Source organism: Erpetoichthys calabaricus, chromosome 6, assembly GCF_900747795.2.
Source record: "Erpetoichthys calabaricus chromosome 6, fErpCal1.3, whole genome shotgun sequence".
Taxonomy (NCBI): Eukaryota; Metazoa; Chordata; class Cladistia; order Polypteriformes; family Polypteridae; genus Erpetoichthys; species Erpetoichthys calabaricus.
In genome coordinates, this window is record NC_041399.2 from 98,557,122 (window position 1) to 98,580,944 (window position 23,823).

Genomic DNA, 23,823 nt, shown 5'->3' on the forward strand with positions numbered 1-23,823 from the left:
AACCTGCACATCCGCTACACATGTGCAGGTGGAGGAAGAACCTTCCAGGGACGCCTGGAGTGCTTCCGGGTGCTAGTGCGGCACTTCCACAACACCAAGAAGTGCCGCCGGAAGTTCATCAGCAAGCACCTGGAGCAAATGCGGGTGAATATAAAAGGGGCCGCCTTCCTACAGTCGGGGAGCTAGAGTCGGGAGTGGGAGCAGGACGAAGCTCCAGTGAGGAGAGGAAAGGTGGCCCACGGACAGTTGAAAGCCCGAGTAAGGGTGTTTGGTGCGGGAAGCACTGTGAGTGTGCGGGACTTGTGTTTGGGGACACTTGGAATAATAAAAGCATGTGTTTTATGAACTGTCGGTGTCCGTTTGGTTGTGTCCGGGCTGAACATCTCACAACCTATATAACTACAGAGTCAACATTTTTATATTTTCTAGAAAAGATTGCTAAGAGTGTGCATGATCACAGGAGGATATAATTAAAAGTTTTTTTGAGGGTTACATAGGAAGTTACGTCCAAGAGTGAACTCTGGAAGGTCACAAGTTTCCCTGTATATTTACACAAAAATGTTCTGTCCAAAGAGAGCTTGTATTTTTACACTACAGCATAAGCAAAGAGAGTCATGGAAGTATAAAATGATGCATTAGGATTCAAAGTGAATCCTACATGTTTAATGAAATGGCCTCTTTTTTTTGTGCAGTTAACAGAAAGAATGAGTCCTGCCCAAACCTCAGCTAAAGTATATATTAAAGAGAGAAAATGAGTCAGTAAGGCATTAGTGGTAAAACTACTGTTACAAATGTTTGTGGGAGAAACCATTACTTTGGTGCTCCATAGAGTGTGTATGTTTGTGTGTGCTTTTGAGCTGGAACCACTCATGGATACAGTACACATGACTTAAAGGGCATGGCAATCAAATTATACTAAAGATAAATCTCAATAATGTCTCCTCTCTATCCACAGGCTGATTTTAGTTAAATGATATATAATGCAGTAATTTACTAGAATTGATCAGCCTAAACTACATGCATTTCTTTTTTCCTGATATTTAGTGTAGGTGTCAGCAATTTCTTACATGCAGCAAATCATGTCTGGTTTCACCTAATGCCACCTAAGGTCACTTATGGGTGTCCACGAATGGTATGGGTGAGGATAGTATGAAGACATAATAAGTCATTATTGTATAATATTGAGTATTATATAGTACTGTGTAATAAACATAGGAGTTCATCTGGTGGACCCTCAACCCACAAATAATCAATGTTTTTCATAAGGAGCAGGAGAGCTTGGAGTTGAAAGAAAACAGGCAGTAGGGGGTAAGTGTTCTTATTAAATATCATCCTTAATCCAGTTCAGGGCAACAAGGCATTGGCTATCCTGGCAGCACTGGATGCAATGTGATAAACAACATGGACAGCATATCATCGTGTCCATTTATGCAGAAACACACACAAAGCCACTCAGGGGCTAATTTAGAACTGGCAACCAACTCAACCAGTACTTAGTAAAACTAATGAAGAAATTAGGAGAAGGTACATACTCCATGCATCCACCCAACCATCCAGCTTCCCAGTTTCTGAACCTGCCTTTTGCACATCAAGGTCATGGAAAACTGAAAAGTGCAAATCAGGAACCAATCCACAAACTGAAGGACACTCACTTACTCTAAGAAACATTTGCTCACACATATCAGACCTGCTATAGACTGTTAATTAAATAAAAACACATACCTTAGGGATATTCTTAACAGTGTCCGGAGAATACATACATGAATACATGGAGAACCTGCAAAGTCTGAGACAGAGTGAGGCACCAAAAATCAAATCCAGGTAACTGTGAAGCAACATCACTAACCACTGTAACACTATCCTATCTTAACCTGTACTGTATTCTTACTATTACTAAACTAGGACAAGTATTTAATAGTGTAGGACTGTAAATTAAGTGTTGTGATACTTAGAGTACATTCTTCAGACCACTGTGATTAGCAGCCATATGTTGTGGCAATCTGCCTGCTGGGCATTACCAATTTAAACAAAATTTGACTTTCACATTATAAAAAGAAAAGGCACTTACCTGTTTTCATTGCTGAAGTACGACGGTGTGATTACAAGGATTTGAACTTTGCCTTTGGCAGGTACGCTGGCAACAGGTCGGGCACACTGCCAGGTCAGGCCTACTGGGGGATGCTGCGCGTACCCCATCATAAAGACAAGAGGCTTCCCTATCCCCTGCCGTGAATAAAGAGAAAAGTGCGGAGCTTTTTAGCTTTGTTAATTTTGTAAATGCATGCATTAATCTGAGAAGGCGATCCTCAAAAGAAAGTCCCAAGGTAAGGTTACAAAGAAAAAGTAATCAAAAAGCGCTCAAGCCCACGCACACGTGGGGCTGCTGGCCTATTTTATACTTGCCTTGCAGGGGTTGAGTGTAGCACCTGTGCAGAATGCACCTCCGTCAGTCTCTGTTGGTGTAAGGGAGCAGCGTGTTGCAGGATTGGATGAAGATTTCAAACCCAGTCCTAGGGGTTTGTCTTTAGACGCAGTGGTGTTGATAATATGGTCAGTATATTGATTTCTTCTGCCCTGCCCTTGTATATATATTTCCTTTTGTATAGAAGTATAGATATCTTCTAGTTATTGTATTCTTTTGGTGGAGGTATTTATATAGATTGTCTGTTTTTGTTGTGCTTTTTTTTTCTTGTATATACACTTTTTTTCTTGTAAATACAGTATGTTTTGGGATTTTTTGGACTTCATTCTGTGTAGTTTTTCCTGATTGTTTTCTTTCTTTAGAAATACTACAGTTTTGTCTATATACATTTTTGTCTTTATTTTTCATTTTGGGACTGACAAAATCACTGTAAATATCATTCACTGTTTTGATTGAGACATTATTTTTTATTTTTGTGAACCTGTGAATAAAACCCAATTTTGCTTTTGAAGATACCACCTTTTTGTGTCTGTATCATCATGTCTGACTTTTCTGAAGGCTGATCCTGGTGGGTCCCGAACTAGAAGATGCCCACTGTATAGTCTGGTGCCAACCTTGCCACTATGCAGGGTGTCACATGTGTTATGTCTAACAATTGTTACTGGGTGGTTACAGCGCTGCTGCCTCACATGACCAGTTTCCTGGGTTTAAATCCCATGTCTGGTCATTGTCTGTATAGATATGGATAGGAATATGCAGTAAGCAATAAAAAACCTTTATTGTATACATCATCACTCTATAGCAGGGGTCTGCAACCTTTTTTCATTTGTAAAATTTTACTTTTACAAAATGAAAATAGCCGAGAGCTACTCATGTTTTCTAAAATTTATTCTCATAGCTTATTTCAACCAAAACAAACTGAATAAGCTTGTTTTGCCTGAACATTTACAAAATGTTGGTGTCCACAACTCACATTTTGCATTAAAACATCACAAAAAATATTTAGTTCACCTGCAAGTGCATTTTGTATGTCTGTATGCATTTTCTAGTGTATCTCACACTATTGAATTAAAACATGAATGATGTCAAATCAAAACAACGCAGTTACAAATATACAGATATTACTTATTCATTTGTCATTTTGTTACATGTCACTGTTTCACTTCACAAGAGTATTCACATGTCCAGTTGCATGTGTGATGTGTTTTTTAGTTAGTCAGATGACTGGCACTGCACGGAGTCAAGTGGAGAAGTGTATGGTGGAGTGTAGCCACTTAGGTTCACTCTTATGGAGTCATTTAAATGTTTATATGTCAGTCTTGTTCTGAACTTTGATTTCATGACATTCATGTCAACAAAGGCAGACTCACAGAGGTATGTAGACCCAAACAAAGCAGATATTTTCAGAGCTGCTTGGTGAAGATTCTTATAGTTATCTGGCTCTATTAAGCTGCAGAAATGCTGAGACTGCTTTTGAGACTTTAACTGCACATTATTTTGAAGGTTTACTAATATATATATATAATCCAATGTCGGTCTGTTTGTATGTCTGTCCGCTTTTCACGAGAGAACTACTTAACAGATTTAGATTGGGTTTTTTTCTATAATTTGCTTGAACATTCTGGTTGATTTTGTGACTTCTCTCATTTCACTATGTATCATAGTTCGCTTGCTTTACCAATTTATTTGCGCAAATCTGAGAAGCATGTAGTGGGCCGAGGGGAGGGGGAGCTCTCCTTACTCACTTGCCAGCTTCGGGGCGTGTACCTTAACTCCGCTTAGCTAGCAAATGAGAGAACAATTGAATTGAACTTTGTTTGATATTTAAAATAAAGTGTTATTTAGGTCTTAATGAGTTTGTGTCCGAATATTATCTTAAGTGTATGCCACATCGAAAAGATAGATTGCAATTTAGATTGTGGATCGTGATATGATTTTTTGGAAAGATCGCCCACCCCTAATTTGACTAATCAAGTTTTCAAATTTATGTAGGATTCATTTACACTTTGGCGAGCTATGTGTTGGAGACCCCTGCTCTATAGTCACATAAATACCCCAAGTCACTTTAAGTGTAGTATTATACCTTAATTGTTTAAATATATATATAAAATATACACTGCATCACTCAGCCATAACATTAAAATCACCTGCGGTTTCATGCACAGGTTCCCTTTATGCTGCCATAACAGCTCTGACCTGTCAAAGCATGGACTACACAAGACCTCTGAAGGTCTCCTGTAGTATTTGGCACCAAGACATTAGCAGCAGATCCTTCAAGCCTTGTAAGTTGTGAGGTGTGGCCTCCATTTGATTAGACTTGTTTTTCCAGCACATCCCACAGATCTCGATTGATTTGAGAGTCAACACTTTTATCTCTTTGCAAATGTTTCTCAACTAATTCCTGATCATTTTTTACAATGGTATCATTATCCTGCTGAAATAGGCCACTGCCATCAGGAAATTCCTTCAATCTTTAGATAGGTAGTACATGTAAAATCCACATGAATACCAGGACTCAAAGTTTCCCAGCAGGACATTGCCCAAAGCATTGTGCTGCCTGCCTTCTTCCCATAGTGCCTCCAGCTGCCATCTCTTCCCCAGGTAAATGATGCAGAAGCACCTGGCCATCCATACCATCTAAAAGAAAACATGATTCATCAGACCTGGCCACCTTCTTTCACTGCTTCATAGTTCAGTTCAGATGCTCACCTTGCCCAATGAGGTTCATTTGGTAGTGGACAGGGATCAGCATGAGCACTCTGACTGGTCTGTAGCTACTTAGCTCCATATGCAGCCAGCTGCAATGCACTGTGTGTTCTGACACCATTCTCTCATAGCCTGCATTACTTTTTTCAGTAATTTATTCTAAAGTAGTTCTTCTGTAGGATGGGAAAAGATGGGCAGCCTTTATTTCCATTATTTGCATCAATGAGCCTTGGACACCTATGACCCTGTCACGGGAAAACCAGTTGTCCTTCCTTGGACCACTTGTGGTAGGTACTAATCATTACATTCCAAGAACACCCCAATAGACCAGCTGTTTTGGTGATAGTCTCATCCAGTCACCAAGCTAACACAATTTGGCCCATGCCATAGTCAATTTAGATCCTTACGCTTGCCCATTTTGTTCCTTCTGACACATCACCCTCATGAACTGACTATTCACTAGCTGCTTAATCACACCCCTTAACATGTGTCACTGTAACAAAATCATTATTGTTATTCACTTTACTTGTCAGTGGTTTTAAACCTTTGTTCGACCGGTATATATGTACATATAAAAAATACAGCAACATTCTAAAATATACATTTAATGCAGAACTTTTCTAGTAGCAAAAACAATAGAAAAATGTTTTCAGGATCAGAAAATACAAAGTAAAATAAAAAAAAACAATTACTGACCTCTTACATGGTCCCAAGATAAAGCAACTGCAATTACAACTGACCACATCAAAAATTAGTGCATTTCAGCATCTTTACAAGTTTCTCATATAACCTTTGTATTTTAAAAGAAACAGCAAGCAGATCCAAGTAACATAAGGCCAATTAGGCTCCTAGCCTTAACAAGCAAGGTAATGGGATCAATAATTAGGGGTAAACTTGAAAACTTTTGATATAGATTTATTACACTATGGAAGACAGCCAACACAGGATTGTTTAGATCATGGGTCTCGTGTCCTAATAATTTAATTGACTTTTTTGGAGAAGCAAACACTATAGTAGTCTCAGCAAAGCTTTTGACATTCTTTAATTAGATGTTGAAAAAGTATCTGATAGCATTACTCACATATAACTAATTATGTAACTTAAATCAATACAAATGCTGGAGTAAGTGTGGACCTGTATACTAAATTAGCTTTCACAGATAAAAATACAGAATTAAGAGAGCTGTCTAAGCTATAAGATCTGATTCTAATGATTTACACAATTGCATGGTGCTATTTTCTACTTTTATTCATCACAGAGGATAGAACAATTTTGTTATATCTGCAGATTATATAGGCTGATATATGAATGGCTATTGGGATATTACAGAAATCTTTGTGAAGTCACATGAGATGTCTGCATGGAGTGGAGTGTTCAGCATTACCATATAAAAATTATTTTACTGTGCAACTGGCTGTGGGCAGCCTTTTTTAGAACAGCTTTGGGACCTGGAAGGAGATGAGCGAATGACAGTGCAAATATCAAGACTGAAACTATTTTAGAAAGAATATGAAGAAAGTTGTATTAAAATTGAATTATGTGTTTGTGATATATTACCTTGTCTTTTATATGTGCCTTGGTGCTTCTGTATGGTAAAGTTGCAGTAACTGAAGAAACAACTGCAAAATGTTGGAAAACAAAACTTAAATTTCTGAAGCAAGGAGACATTCCAAAGTAAAGCAACACACTCCAATCATTTGCTCCTTTTCTACTTAGAATGACTTTAAAGCTGTGCCCAAAGATGTAATCAAGAAAATCATTCAGAAAATTACAAATGTTATTAAAACTAATTTAAAGAAGTGACTATGCAAAGGGCTGGTGTACCTTCCAGGGTTAGTTTATACAATGTGGTCAGAGCTGTTAAGATTGTAACTTAAGGTATGAATTCATAATTTACTGATCTGGCTTATTTTGCATTATTTGTGCTGTTTTGCAAAATCAAGCATCTGCTATATGGCTTCATAAGGCGATCCGGTTATGCAGTCACACATTTTAATGAAGTTAATGAAAAAAATAATATTAGAAGTACCGAACTATATATCAATACTAACAAATTATCAGAGTCGACAACCATGAGTAAATTTGTTTTGCATTCTCTCTACTACTGCGGTGGGTTGGTACCCTGCCCAGGATTGGTTCCTGCCTTGTGCCCTGTGTTGGCTGGGATTGGCTCCAGCAGACCCCCGTGATCCTGTGTTCGGATTCAGCGGGTTGGAAAATGGATGGATGGATTCTCTCTACTATCTTCCATCGTTACTGCAGATTTGTTCTCATCTGAAATTTTCATTCATATGTTGTCTGTTGACACATTGGGTCCTGACAAAATTAAATATAATAGAATCTAGGTTTCAAAACAAATACTCTTTAAGAATGTCATCAACAACATTGCATTTACACAATTATCTGAAGGTAAATAAAAAATATGCCATATACTTTCAGTCGGTAATATTTAATTTATGCAATAACCCAAAGTAAAAAATATGTAAGAGAAAATAACTTGACAAAACGATATATGTAAAAGTTATAATTGGTGGAATTTTAACAGGCGGAACACCACTTGTGGAAATGAGTGTCTTAATATTGTCTGCACTTTTAAACTTTAATATAAAAATAAACCATTTCATTTTTCATTGTATACCAAAGTGGCATCTCTGTACCCCTCCAGCTATTACAATCAATATGAAAGAAAAATGAATCAGAAACGTAACAGCAAAGATATGGATTTAACGTTTTGCTTGAAGAAGAATGTGTTTGCAAAGACAAAATAATAAAACAGCTTCAATTATTTTGATGGTTGGCAATTAAAATTAATTATACATGAGTCTGAAACAAGCCTGAACTTTGAAAACTGTAATTGCATAATTTTGATCAATTTCAGTACTGGTTCCATTGTTAAAGTTCTAAAGTAATGTACGCATTTCTTTCTTTCAAAGCTAAAACACAAAACAGAGAACAAAAGAAACTTGATGATTTGAATTCAAAAACAAAAAAAAAACCCTCAATAAAGTCAGCTTAATGAAGACACGTGCAATGAAAAATGCTGTTTCCCATTTTATTTTTTTACTGAATAAACTGACTTCTTTAGGAAAGAACACATTGGAGCATCCTTGCAAAAGTAATGACACTTCAGAGTCAGTGCCTATTTTATAATTTTTTTTTTAATTTTTGTAACACAGCAAAGACAAAAAAATGTAATCAGAAGAAAAACATTAGATATAGTTTACTCAGAAATAAAGTTTAGATTTCAGTTTTCTTTATATCAGTTTACAATTTAACCATTTTTTATTAAATAAAAATATCAGTGCTTAATGTACAGTCTATCTCATGGATATAGACTGTGCAATGAATTACCATTACTGCAGTTTTGTGCAGTTATAATGGAATTTTTAGTTAATATATCATATTTTTCAATTCATTACAAGTATACATCATGATGCTATAACAGGATGAATTATTAAACATAAGGAAAAGGATTGAATGTAAGTCAAGGGTTAACTAAATGTAACTTAAAGCTTAAGCACATGAGGTCTTTGCCTTGTCTTAGAGAAGCCACCAATGTAACTTTCCAAGGTGAGAATGAGGTAAATGAGTAATGAACACCCCCCCAGAAAGCGGGGATAAACTGATGGAAAAGCCCATACTTCCTTCATATGAAGAGGTGCTAAGATCAATGGGAGAATCTGCTAAACACCCATTTTAACAAAGAGGTGTTCGAAATAATGGGAGAATCGACAAGAGTCAGAAATTACTGGTGGCTTTAGTTGATTGGAGGAGGTGATAAAGTTCTGCATATTAAGAGTCAGATGATATGATGTATTATATGAGGTAATGGTAATTAGAAAAATGTATAAAAGAAGATTATTCTACATTCTCATTTGTACTCTGTAACTACCTTCTTTGAAGACAGAGAAAGTTTTTTCCACGACACCATTAAAAATACTATTGCAGCTTCATTTTTATTGAATGAACTTTGTTAACAAAACAGTACAAACATTCGAATCATCACATATTAATATGCCATTTTTATGTATTACTACCTACCTTAATGATTGTGGGAACAGCAATAAACTGTGTTATTTAGCAGCCTGTTTATAAAAATATAAAAGAGACATTGTTAAAATGCCAAAGAAAATCCAGGCAGCTGCCATCATTATTTATGACTGCTTTCATTAGCAAAATAAAGTTTATTCGGCTCATTCATTTTGTTTTGCTCTTTATGGCCATACTACCCTCTTTTATACCACCTCCTTTCCTAGCAGTAGTGCTCTGAATGTGAGTTTGCAGTTGTTCCCTGTGTTCCCATGGGCTTTTCAAGGGGATCCTGTTTTCCCAGCAATGCCCAACCATGTGTTGGACAGGTAACACTAATTTGACCCAATGTGCATGTGGATAAAAGTGTGCTATCCAATGGGCATGTGATATATTGAAAGTGGTCATTTCCTGGCCCATACTTCTTCTGAATCAGCTTTGGCTAATCAGGCCCTGGCATAATCTCTTGATTAATCTCTGACACCTTATAACTGAACAAAAATTTGGAAAAGTTATGATAGTTAATTGTTGCCAGAACACCTCATCAAATCAGTTCTTCTTTTAAATAGACACATCTGTTAATTTTTTGTTTTAAACAATAAAAAAATGGACTCAAGTAATGGCCATGTATAAAATATTTGGAATTCATGGTAAATGACATAGCCATAATCAAGGTATCAGGTGCAAAATCTACTAACAGTCTTTGTTGCACTCTTTTTGTCCCTTATTTATTTTCTTTATGTTTTGTTTACTGGCAATTACCCATTATTTCTAAGGACTGATGTATGGCGCATTAGGATGCAACAGATCACATAATATGATAGCTGCTAGTGTGTGTTGGGCTTGGCATCTAATTTGGGACACAATATACCATATATAGTCACGTTTAAGTTCTCCCGTAGGTATGTCGGGGCTTGATTTTACTGTATAATTTCCAGTATTTTATAATGTCAATCGTATAAGTCGAATGCAGAAAACTCATACTATTGGTCCAAAAGATTATGATATGCTAACACCCACCTGAGAGAGTAACCACAGAGCACACTGCCTTGTTCTCTGTGTATTGTGCCTACGTGACCACACAGTAATTACCCAAACTAATCCGAAGTGATGTTTGCACTGTTTTGTGTTTTTTGTATCTCAGATCTTCATACACTTTATTGTAAGAGCATCCCTTATCTACGATGGAGCGTTCGATCAGAAGAAAATATGAAACTGGATTTAAATTAAAAGTCGTTGAAGTGGCGAAAGAAATTGGTAACTGCGCTGCTGCAACAAAATTCGATGTGTCTGAAAAACTGGTGCGAGATTGGTGGAGGAAGCAAGAAAAAAAAATTAAGTGTCATATTTTTGAACGGGCATATAAGTCATGGTCTGATTTTATGATTGATTTTTCAGGTTTCAAGACCCAACTTATATGCGAGTATATATGGTAATTTATCCTAGAAGCATGGTTAGACCATCAGCTGTTTTTGGGTTGTGGGTTAGTATGTACCGTGACTGAGAGAATAAAAGTGAAAAAAAAAGGTAACTTTTACAAGTACTGTAAAGGTACACCTTCTGTTACAGACACAAATCAAATGTATGTGTGTACTGTATAATATTAACAATAAGAGCGGCTCACTACTGACAACGGCAAATATAGGAGTCAGTCGGGATCAAACCAAGGACTTGTGATTACAAGTCAGAATATCTTACCGCTACGCTGCGGAAGCTGTTTTCTTACCTTTGAACCTTTTGTCAAAGTGTTTATTTGATCTTTGGACTTTAGGCCTGTGAAGGACAGCTGGGTCCCATGCCCGGCAGGGACGCCCCTGCTGCATCTATTCCGGGGGAGCCACCATGGGCAGCTCAGTACCTCCCCCGGGACGCTTGGTGGCAGCCTCCCTGGTGGACGATGATTCCCCAACCTGGCGCAAGGCTCCATGGGACATGGAGTCCTCCAGAGCCTGGTTGGGGGCTTGGATGGCCGCCAGGGGGAGCTGCATGGACTTACCAGCCCGGCTGGTCAATTCCTCAGCCCCACCCGGAAATGCAATTAGGCCCAGGTGACCAAGCACCTGGACTACATCCGGGTGGGGTATAAAAAGGCCAGCCACCACCACTCGAGAGCCAGAGTCGGGAGGAAGAGGACTAAGCCTGAGGAGGAGGAGGAGGAGGAGGAGTGGTGGTGGTGCTGAGGTGGAGAGAAGTGTGAGTTGTTGTGTTGAAGTGCTTTTGGGACTGTGTTGGGCCTGTGGGACACGGGGAAGGCGTGCCCCACGGCTGAAGATAAAATAAAAGTGCATTTTGTTTAAGTACGTGCCTCTGCGTGAGTCTGTGCCGGGTCGGGCGCTATATAGCGCCTTTTACAACTGGCGTAGTCGGCAGGATACCGGTCCGTCCATTTGGACCGGAACCTGCAAATAAATTTTGTGCAGAGACCCAGCATAGCAACCTTTGACAGCGCGAGGCACGTCCTCGACTGAGTTGCACGGAGAGCGCGCTCCCGTTGCAGCTACAAGCAGGCACGGCCCAGAGAGGACAGCACAGCGCAACCAAAGCGCGCACACGCGGCAGGAGCCGGCAGCTGTAAGCAAGCACGCGCAGCACAGCGTGAGAAGCGCGAAGCGCGCATACGCAGCAGCGGCCGCAAGCCGGCACGCGCAGCACAGAGGGAGCAACTGAGAGCTCCTAAAAGACACCGCGGGATGGGAAAGAAGAAAGCCGGGCGGTCACAGAAGACAGCCGCCAGACACTGCCATGCCCTCCAGCAGACCGGGTTGCAGCCGGAGGTAGGTGACGGGCCCAAAGGGGAAGGGCTGCGGGAAGGGTTTTCCGCATTCGCGTCAGCCTGCCTCCTAGGTGGCGAGCCACACAGCACCCGGTGCTGGCCGGACGAGATCTGTCCATGGAGGGATGGTGGAGTCCGCTCAGCGGAGACCGAGGCAGAGCCGTGTCTTCCCTTCGCCCTGCTGGATCGACTGGCGGAGGAGAGCCCGGACGAGCTTCCCAGCGTGGTGTCACCGCTCAAGGAGTCCGACCTCCTTTCGGAAACAGGTGAAGGGGGGGAGGGCGTGTATCAGTTGCCCGCCGAAGAAAGGTTGCAGGCGGGGCTGACAGATCTTCTCCCTGAGCCTCCGAAATGCCCGAACGGGCCTGCGGAGATGCCGCAGGGCCTTGATGGCTCGCGGTCGGCGGAAGGGGACAAGGGGAGCCCTAGTCCACCGCCGACCGATACTATTAACTTTTCCTGGGCTACAGGGGAGGTGCAATCAGTTGTCCTCGCCCTGCAGTCCTTATTCAATGTTTTTAAGGTCCTGCAGGAGTCAAAGGAGGGGCTTGAGAAGAAGCTCGGCGGCCCGTGCGGAGCCCTGGTTGAATGGCTTCGGACAGGTGGGTCGTCACCCTCCAGCCTGCAGGATGCAGCGACTCAGGTAGGTGAAGCCTGGGTCGAACAGGAAGGAGGGCGGTGTGCAGCGGCGGCAGTGGTGATTAGTACTGCTTGCCAAGCCACTCCGTCCTCAACACAAGTCGTTGCCGTGATGACAGACAGCGTGGCAGAAGAGCGTGCGGGGAGGCAGCTGGTGAATATCAGCTGCCAAACAACTCCGCCCCGATTGCCCGCGCCTGTCTTACGGCCGTCTAAAGGGGTGCAGACGGCACGGGGTCTCCCTTCTTCCCATAAGGGGACTCAGACCGTCAGTGCACCCCAAAGAAAGAGGAGGACCCGGACAAAGAGGTTGGGGACTCCTAACAAGGTGCAGCATGAGCCCGTTGGGTTAACGCAGCGGGAGGGCTATGCTGCAGAGGGGCGGAAGTGTCACAAGCCCTCCTCAGAGCGGGCTATGGGGCAGGCGTTTCCTGCCTGCTTCCACGCCCGCAAGGGTCGAACTGGAGGGGGTCGGGCGTGCTATAACTGCGGCTGCGGTGGCCACGTCTGGAGGTGTTGTCCAGTGAAGACGTCCGAATGGCAGGGACGTCGGGGCAGCACCCCCAGACCTGTTGCTTATATTTTCACAGGCCGCAGGAGAGAAGCCAAGAATGCAGACTCCCTATCCTGGAGAGGACCGGCCCTCGCGGGGCAGGCCGATGAGCCCCAGAAGCCTCATCTGAGGGAGGGGCCATGTGAAGGACAGCCGGGTCCCATGCCCGGCAGGGACGCCCCTGCTGCATCTATTCCGGGGGAGCCACCATGGGCAGCTCAGTACCTCCCCCGGGACGCTTGGTGGCAGCCTCCCTGGTGGACGATGATTCCCCAACCTGGCGCAAGGCTCCATGGGACATGGAGTCCTCCAGAGCCTGGTTGGGGGCTTGGATGGCCGCCAGGGGGAGCTGCATGGACTTACCAGCCCGGCTGGTCAATTCCTCAGCCCCACCCGGAAATGCAATTAGGCCCAGGTGACCAAGCACCTGGACTACATCCGGGTGGGGTATAAAAAGGCCAGCCACCACCACTCGAGAGCCAGAGTCGGGAGGAAGAGGACTAAGCCTGAGGAGGAGGAGGAGGAGGAGGAGTGGTGGTGGTGGTGCTGAGGTGGAGAGAAGTGTGAGTTGTTGTGTTGAAGTGCTTTTGGGACTGTGTTGGGCCTGTGGGACACGGGGAAGGCGTGCCCCACGGCTGAAGATAAAATAAAAGTGCATTTTGTTTAAGTACGTGCCTCTGCGTGAGTCTGTGCCGGGTCGGGCGCTATATAGCGCCTTTTACAGGCCTCACACATTACATAGTTTATGGCAACATTTTGTCATTTTCTACTAAAATCTGAAAAATGTTTCTGTTTTAACAATGTGTTTACACAGATTATTGTAGAAATGGAACACACACGAAATGCATGTGTTCCAAATAACAATCTATTATTTCCACTCTAAAACTCTAGCACTTCACTCCCAGATAATCAAGGTATTAGCTGGGAGAACTTTGTGCACGTTCTGCGGCAGTTGGGGGAATAGCAGGCTGCTTACTTGCTTGCCTTTATCGGCACATTTACAGGACAAACGACGCTGACGGAGAGGTGCGATGGGATTTAAGGTGGGCCGGATCTACGAGTTTTTTCGTAGGCTGTGGTAATTCTGGTGTTAACTGGATTTTGACAGTTGCTGCCAAAAAACAGATGACTCAGAAGAGTGGTTGTAAACATATTCTATGTTTTTATGTGCCAAAATCCTTGTAACATTTAGATTTAGATACAGACTTTTAGATATGGACTTTTTATAGAAAATTTCTTTACTTTTGTTCCCCTGGAACAGCCATAGTGTCTTCTTTCAATTTTGGGGTGCCTCACTGAAAATAGTTAGGATCTTGTAAAGAATTAGTGTTTGTGACCATATCCTATTAAAATATGAAAATCTCTGAAATCATTAGGCAATAGAAAAATACCTTTCAATATGTAAAAAATATATTCTACATTAATGATTCCAGAAATATTTCCACCCCTCTCTTATGTCACATTTAAAAGGAGTCTGATGTCACTAATTTAGTCTAATCAATTAAAGCAGGTTTGTTTTTATGTGTGAGTTCAGATTAAATATACCTAAAAGTCTTCAGTTGGTACAGTTCCATCATGCACAACTCTCCAGACTTTATTAAATTATTTCAGGAACTGCATACCAATTGTGGATGACGCCATATACCTCTGTCATAAGTCATATGTTTTAGGAATGTCATAAATTAAAAACTTTTTGGGCAAACGTTTTACTTATCTATCAGATAGTTTTGTATATAGAAACACTGTATGGGGTAAAAATATGCAGCAGTAAACTCACTGTAATTTCTTACACTATATTGTTAGCATGTCAACTAATTTTGGTTAACTGGAAGAATCCTAATGCATGCTTCATAACTTGAAGAGAAAATTATATGTTAACTAAAACCAGAAAGAAATAAAATTTTCTGTGCATGGAACTATGCAGAGTGAATTTGGCAATAATTCATTAATGTTATTCTAAAATAAATCTGCTGGACTACTGCCAATGTTTCTGTAGAGCTCCTGTTGTTTCAATCAATATAAAGAAGTATAATACAATGGGGTTTACATTATTAATAAGCTTTTTGTACTGGGTGAGGGAATCTTTTTAATGTTGTTTAAGTTCAGGATATCTTAACCCTTTTTGTGATTTAATAGGTTGACTGTATTTTTGATTTTTGTTTAAATTTTCATTTCCTGGCTATAGTAATTTGTGTTTAGTTATTGTAATATAACTCCTCTATCATAATGCATACACCTGGAAATTGATAAAATGGCATTAAAAAGACTAAAATACTGTTCAATACATCCAAAGTCGGCTGCACTGTGCCCATGGATAGCAAAATAGGCTCTGATTCTCTGCTGAAGAGGAGAAATTGGGAATAGTTGCAGAGCAGGATAAGTGAGAGCTGTAAGAGCATTACATTGATAACTTGTACAGAGCTCAAAGTCATTTTGTATCAGCAGAATGGCTAAGTAAATTCTTCCAGGAGTGTAGGAAAGCCAGGATCTGCTAGTATTGTATCTCCTCTAGCCATATGCTCGGTGTTCTTTGGTTTTTGTTCGGTTTAAACTGATGTGAACTTAAGGGTGTTTAAATTTAACATAATATACCAGAAATAAAACTCAAAAACAAGCAAAGTACAAGTCAAAATCCTAAAACTAACTTGTTGGCTTATTCATTACTCGCACTATTTCTCTAGTTGCTTTTAGTCGTCCGTGCAAAGACTGAACAATAGTCAGTGTGTTCTTCCATCTTGTATAAATAAAGTGTCATTACATCATACTGTAGGTCACAGTTCTTGTGATTAGCAAAGACGGTAACCAAGTAACAACATGGCAATGCTCTGGGAAGAAAACATATTACAGAATATCAGTGCACTGATCGAACAAGTGCAACGATAAAAATAAAAACTTAAATAATCATACATTCAAATACTAGGAAAATGAATCATATGAACATCACACAAGTTCTCAATGCCTTAGTCTAGATGAAAATTTAAATCAGTAGGAGAGTTTGGGAAGTAGGTTTACTTGTGCAAGGAAGAAAGTTCAAAATTATGTTGGAAAGAGAAAAAGATTTGAAGAAAGCAAGTAAATTTTGGGGGGTAGGAAGGATGTGATTAGAATGCAAGCAAGCCTTCCCACAGGTTCAAGACCTCTTAGAGTAAGATCTGAGAGGATACCGGGTATTGCTATCTTTACTCCTTTCTTCTCCTGTGTATTTCATTGTTAAAATTATTGTACCCAACTGTAAGAAAAACAGTTGGATTTGTAGTTTTAAATGCCATTTTTAAAAATATTAATTATACATTTAGATACATTTATACACATAGTTATGTAATTTACAATTATACACATTTCTGTCTTTTGTATATTTCAAAGACAATCAATTCAAGTTAAACTGGCCCTGTTAAAGTGATTTTGAAGGCTATGTGAATTGATCTGCACTATGGAGGACTGGCATCCTGACCTAGACTGGTTTGCATTTTGTACCTAGGTAGACGTTTCCCCACCATGACTCTGTTTTGGATAAAGTGGGTTTAAATGTAGAGGAAAATACACAAAATTGCATTTTTGTGCACTTATGAACATTTAATAAATAACTTTATTCATTTATAGCTTGCTTACATGAAGTTAAACAAAATCCTCACACCAGCTAAAAAAGGATGTATCGAATCAAGAATTTTGAATGACCTAAGACTTACATTAACAGCAGTAATAATAATAATTGTAACTTTACACATGTTGTTATGTATTTCTGTGTGTACTGGCTAGAAATGTTGAAGGACAGCTCTTACTGGAGAGGAGTGACTTCTTCAATGGTCAACTTTTTGTATCCAAACTTATAATGACTGCCGATAGTCTTCTCTTCAGTCTTGTGAATGAAAAATATTTTACTATCACAACAGCAAAAACATTTCAATGCTACAAGTAGGAGTAAATGTGTGTGTATGTATACATTAACATTTTTTATATTGTGTTATACTGTATATACTGTATTGTACAATGCAATAAAACTTTTTGTATGTAAGAGACATACAGCATTCTAAGTTATCGATTCCAGAAGGATTATCGCCTCTCCTTATGTCACAATTAAAGAAAGACTTGTGTAGCCAATTGGTGTAATTAATTAAATTAAGTTTGCTTTTATGCATGATTTCAGATGAGCTATACTGGGAATCCTATAGTTAGTACAGCACCAAAAGAGAAGTATCATGAAGACAAATGTAATTCAGCAAAAGTTATAAGACACCATAATTCCCTAAAAGTACAGAAAAGTCCAATATACTTTCATTGTATCATGGCACAGTTGTGTCTTAGTAAAGCAGCAGCTCAAGTTTTTAAGGTCACAGTGCAGCTGGAGGTTTCCAAAAGGGAAATATTATCAGATGCCTTAAAGACTTTACAGGAAATTCTCTGATGTTGCAACAGACTTCAGTGTTGGAAATGTTATATATGTGTAATCTCTGCCATGTCATGTTATATCTATAGTTGGGCACCAAGGCGGGAGAAGAGGTTAATGGCAAATTATAGCACAGAGAGAAATAAGAAGAGCATGGAAACATGGGGACAGTATAAAAACCTTTGTATTACAAAATAAGCATGCAGGTGAATTTACTTTGCTCTTTGTAGATGATCTCTTCCTTTGTATTTTTATTTTCTGATATGAAAAAAAAAACTTTTTCATTCTTAAATATATGTGGCCATTTTTTTCATTACTTTCTTCCAAGTTAGTGTTACCTGCAAGGGATTGTTACAAGCTGTTCCTTAAGATTATAAAAATATTTCCATAAAAATGAAATATGTTTTACATGTGCAACTGCCAGTTGTATTATCTTTTTATTATATTGTAATAGATGAATATAAAATGGATCTGCATTATGTGTGTAATTGAAAAATTATAAGTCTCTCTGCCTTTTTTGTTTATATATTCACTATAAATACAGAAAATACTAAAATATTCAAAGGTTTCAGCCTATAAGATGTTTTTCATCACCCTACATGTAAACAACACTCAACATGGTCATTCTTTTAAACCACCACACACTTTAGTTTAACTGGGAGAGCCAGTGATGCCATGATATAAATATAACCATTATAGATAGAAAACTAGTAAAAGGAAATATTTGAATGTTTCCAATATAACTTGAAATTTTCTTTTAGGTTTTAGTACCAGAAAAAATAAAATCTTTTGTTTCACTACCAACATTCTGCACTTTAGTAGTTGGGTAATCTCTTTGTATGGCCCAGATCCCATTAACAGAATCACATAAACAGAACTGAGCTTCGCCTTTGTATTCATAAATATGACAGCTTAATGTTTTCTAATCCCTTCAAATCCTCATCAAATGCTTTGGTCTGTTAAACCACATAAAAGAATGTAATGTCATTGATAAGAAAGGCTTTTGTGCTAATTTCTGATGGCCTCTAAAACACTGGAGCTTTTTATTCTAAGGGAACTGCTGACTTTGTTGAATAACTTATGGAATTCTTTTCTGAAATCTGTTTACTTGAGTAAAACTTTTGCATATAATTCTGTTTTAAGAAAATGAAAAGAACATTTTATAACATGTAAACAATAATTATTGGATGCAAAAGGAGCTTGTCATTCATTTCAGGAAACATAAAGAAAAGGTAAAAGAAATAGTTTATGTTTTATTCTCAAGATCTGAGGTACACAGGGACAGAATATTCATGCAAATCATGATGTCACTGTACTTATAATGGCAAGATAATGCAAGTGCTAGCACAGCAAATTTTACCATGTCATCTATCGGTAAGAAAACATGTGCCTTTAGTCTGATTTGTGACAGTAAACTTTTAATATCGAAATCTAAAACTAATTCCAATTTAGTTCTTTCAGTTTGTTTCTTTACTTTATGATACCATAAAATGTTTGATCACTGCTATTGTACCACTAACAGGGTTTGGTATTGCCAAATGCTGGCTGTGTACTTCATTTTCCAAGTTGTGTGGAAAACATTGTGATGACACTATAAGTGAATTTATAGCCATTGTTTTACCTAACTGAAATAAATGGAATGGCAACAGTTTGCAAATTTGTCTATTATTTTCTCCATTAACATTGTGAATCATTGATTATTACATAGCTGTTTGATGAAGAAAGATGGTAATTCATTTCTGGCGAAACAATGTTCAGTAATGGTAGTAACAGTGGCAAGAGGGGATCTGTTGAGTTTAAAAGGATATGCAAAGGTAGACGAGTGCCAGATGAAAGCGATAAGACAATTCATTCCTGGGAAACAATGTTTAATGGAGTTGCTTCTGGTGGTCGTGAGGGTCTTCTGTGAAATATATGTATACTGTGTGTATATATATATATATATATATATATATATATATATATATATATATATATATATATATATATATATATATATATATATACATACATACACTATATATATATATATATATATACATATATATCAAATCACATTTTCTAAATAGATTTCAGAGTTACTGTACATCAACATGGACATTTGCTGTGTAACATTTTAGGAAAAGTCATGGAAGGACCGGAGCGTGACATTCGCACTGATAAAATCACGAAAGATTTAACAACACAACACTAATTGACATTGACTGTGGTGCATCTAGTATTAAAGAATACAATAAAAATACAAAACCTCTGTCACTCTTAGCCTTCTCAATATGAGCTCCACATTTTCACATCTCAGCTCTGTGTCCCAAAGACTGCCTTTACATCTGCCAGTTGTGTCTTTGACTTTGGCCTTGGTAGTGATATTTCAGGAATGTGCTCTTAATTTGTTTCGTGGACTTGTCTATGTTTAGCAGTAGTGCTGTTTCATGTGCTGTGAAATACTTGCTTGTATGTCCTATGAAAATACAATACATATAATGCTGTATTAATTTTTATTAACATTGTTATCTTTTGTGACAGGTGGCCTCGGCCATTACCCAGCAATTTCATTGCAGCAACTCAAAATCGTACTCCCTGACGCAAAATTGTTTTTCAAGGGCAAAACCATTTTGCCATGAGTGTGTTTATCATTGCTACTGTGTTGCAATACACCAACAACCAGAAGTGCATATTCCAAGATTATGGATTTACATGAAACTTTAGTTAAATTCTCTGTGATTTATTGTCCCTGGCTTTAGATGTTTTTGCTTAATCATTTCTGACTACAGTTAAGATTAGTTTTTGATACAGATTGAATTATTTATAGATTTCTTGGTAACAATCTTTGGACTTGACTATGATTATAGTCATATATAGTCATATATAGTCTGACTATGTTTCATCTCCTTATTCCATCAATCTCATTTAATCTCTCTTTGGGTAGAACTCTAGTAGGCAAACCAATTAAGTGGGCAACCATGATTTGTGACAATTCCTCCATATTGGAATGATTTTCAAACTTTCCATTTGAGGTTTTCTTTTCATTAACACCTCAGAAAGAAAAGCCTTAGTTACAAACAGACTGCTGATCCTAAAACAGGACAACATGACCATTAGTGAGAGCATTATAAAATGTAAAACATTAGCAGTGTACTTGGAATGAAATGGCCATGTGTTTTTTTTTCAGGTCTTTAGAAATAGTCTGTCAAGAGTTAAAAAGATGACATGGCAAGTCATGATGTTTGAGACATTCCAGATATAATAAGTAAAACTATAAATTGATGTCAGGGGTTTCAGAGTGAGCAGTTGGTTTAAACATTACATTTACTTAATGGTTTTATCCAAGGTGACATACAACATCTATGATACAATTTTAGAACAGGCAGGTCAGGGGAGTTGGCCACAGTTACACAGTGTCAGTAGCAGGATTTGAACCTACAATCTCAGGGCTTATAGTCCAAAGCCTTAACCACTACACCACACATTTTATTATTACAGATACCTTCTATTGCTGAAAAAAAATATATATATACAGTGTATCTATCAATGACTCCTCCATTCCAAAAGTGATTCTTGGTTAATCTTGTCTTAAAGGTCATAATGGTAAGATTAACTGGGAATAAAGCTTTTCCTTTTTTATTAATGCTTTTATTTATTCACTTTGGCAGATTTTTCAGTCTTTATGTTTTATTAGTTATAGGATCTGGATCAGAATATTTGTGAAGTGACACCATTTATCACTTATAGTTGCATAGTTTTATTTTCCCATTTTGTGTTTTCCAGATATTTCCTCATATCATAAGGTCTGCTTTCCTCAAATTACAAAAAGTCTTCATTTTGGTATAAATTAGTGTTTTCAAAGATGATCTAAAATTTTACCATGTTGTCATCACTATCACTAACTTCTGGTTTTATTATTCTGTCTTTATTGTTTGATAAAATGAGATTAAGACAGGCATTACCATGTAGTGTGGGCTTGAAACAAACTGGGTGAAAAATCATTAGCACCATTTCAGTTTACTTTTTTTGTATTTTTGTAATCAATGTTTGGAATATTAAAATCACCTATGATCACTATGTCCTCTTTATCACAGATATGTGTTATTTGATTAAATAATATGTTCTCTAAAATATCTGGATCTGTTGGCCCACAGCACTCCAATGACTAAATCTCAGACTTTCTTCCTTGCAAGGCTAACCCACAGTGATTTTGAGATACTCCCTTATTTCATCTTGAATTTATGGGCCTTTATATTACTTTTCCAGTAATATTATATTTCTCACCATCCTGCTTCATTTAACCATAACTCCATAATTTCTGCAGTTCCATGGTCGCAAGGCAGTTTCTCTAGTTTGTGAATTTTCTCTCTAATGCTCCTCTTATTAAGTTGTTAACAATTTAAATGAAGAAAGCTACCTATTGCATTTTTGGTTTTCTTTAAGTTGAGTTGGCTGTGTTTGTGTCTTTGTTTGTCCCAGCACTTGACCAATGAATGAGGGAAAGAGGGAGATCTTCAATTCAGGAAGTAAATGTTAATAATATCTTAACAGAAACTGCACACATATTGAATGTTTTAACCATATGAATGGATAATGGACATGTGAATTAGGGAATCCATTCCCGGACGGGTTTATCCATTCCCAGGAACTCGGGAATCCCGCATGTCATTCCTGGGAATCCCGGGCTCCCGGGGATGACACAGTGCACGGGCATCTCACATGTGAACAGTTTTAGAACGACTGACACTTATTTTTAATAAAACTACTGCAATATGTTGACACAAATAAAAGACTAACCCTTATCTACAAGCAGTTCATGCTGTCATATAAGTACATGTATCTTTAGTTGTGGTAATAAGAGCGTAGAAAGCACAACGTGTCCAGTGTGCGGTCATCCAGGTGAGAGCGCACCTTCGTGCAGAGTACACCAGCCACTGAGAAAGCACGCTCTGCCTCCACTGAAGTAGGCGGCACAGTCATCAGATACTGATAGACTTGTTCTAAACAATGCCTGCGACTTGCCGTAGCTCTGAAACACCGCCATTTCAGCTTTTACTGATGCATCCAGTTTCTTGTCATCATTCTGTGATGGCAAGTTTTTTGGCACAGATAATGCGGATGCAACAGACTGACGCATTGCAATTTCAAGTTGCTGTTCAAAGCTGTTGCCCAATGAAGTGCAAGCGGCAGCAATGGCGCCATCTTAATTATTTTCAACTATAACTCTGTTATTTCTTGATCAATTTTTACACTTTTACACGCTATATATGCAAGCTTGGCCATTCCCGTTTTCCTTGGAATTACAGCAGTCCCGGGAATGGATTCCCTAATGTGAATCATGTGATGTGAGTTACATGAGAATTTTTTTTTCATGGATGTTTTTCACATCGTTTGACATTGTCCAGAACTGGTCGTCCCAGTTTGAATCTCCAATATTCAACATTTACCCACAAAAACATGAAGTTAATGATTTTTTCACCACCACTACAAAGAACATAAAGTAAGCAATGTATAAAAAATATATTTTTTGGGTGGATTATTGCTTTAATTTGTGTGCTGACACATTAATATTGCTATGTATGCCAAAAAAGTTTTTTTCTTAGCTTCCAATAATCAGTATATCTTTAATTTTTCATGTACATATAAAAATATTAAGCAGAAAAGGGTTCTGCTTAAACCTTTTGATGGTAAATTTTGTTAGTACATATGCATGGGTGTTTCCTAATTGTTAAAATGGCTACTTTTTGTCTGTGACAAAAAGTCACAGGATAAACATAAACAAGTCAGTCAACTGCTTATCAGTCCTTATTCACCTAATTTTTATAAAATATCATCAAGCCTTAGTCCTCATTATTATCCGAACTATACTACTTAATTCTTTGTTCATTGCACTTTTCATCTACCTCATATAGAAATCCATTGTAATATTTCTGAAGGATCTACTCTTACACAGAGCCCATTTGTGCTTTGACACTCTTGCTGAAGAACTGATGTACAAGTAACAGCCTTGCAAAACCCTTACATATTCTTTTCATAATTTAAATACTTTAATGTCTCCTTTTAAGTCTACATTTGCTAACTCCTTCAAACCTTGCCCACAACTCATAAGCTACAGTCCATGATTAAGTCTAGCTTCTCTTTTTCTGGACCTTCTCTAGTGTTGTTATGACTTTTTTAATATGTTCACAAGTTTGATGTCATAATTGCATGATGAAGTTTAATCATAATTTGATCAGCCAATTCAGTTTAGTCTCAGAACAAGTCATTTTAAAAGTATGCAATCTGACAGTACTAAAGACCAATAAAGGATGCTGCTCAATTATTATCTCACTTGC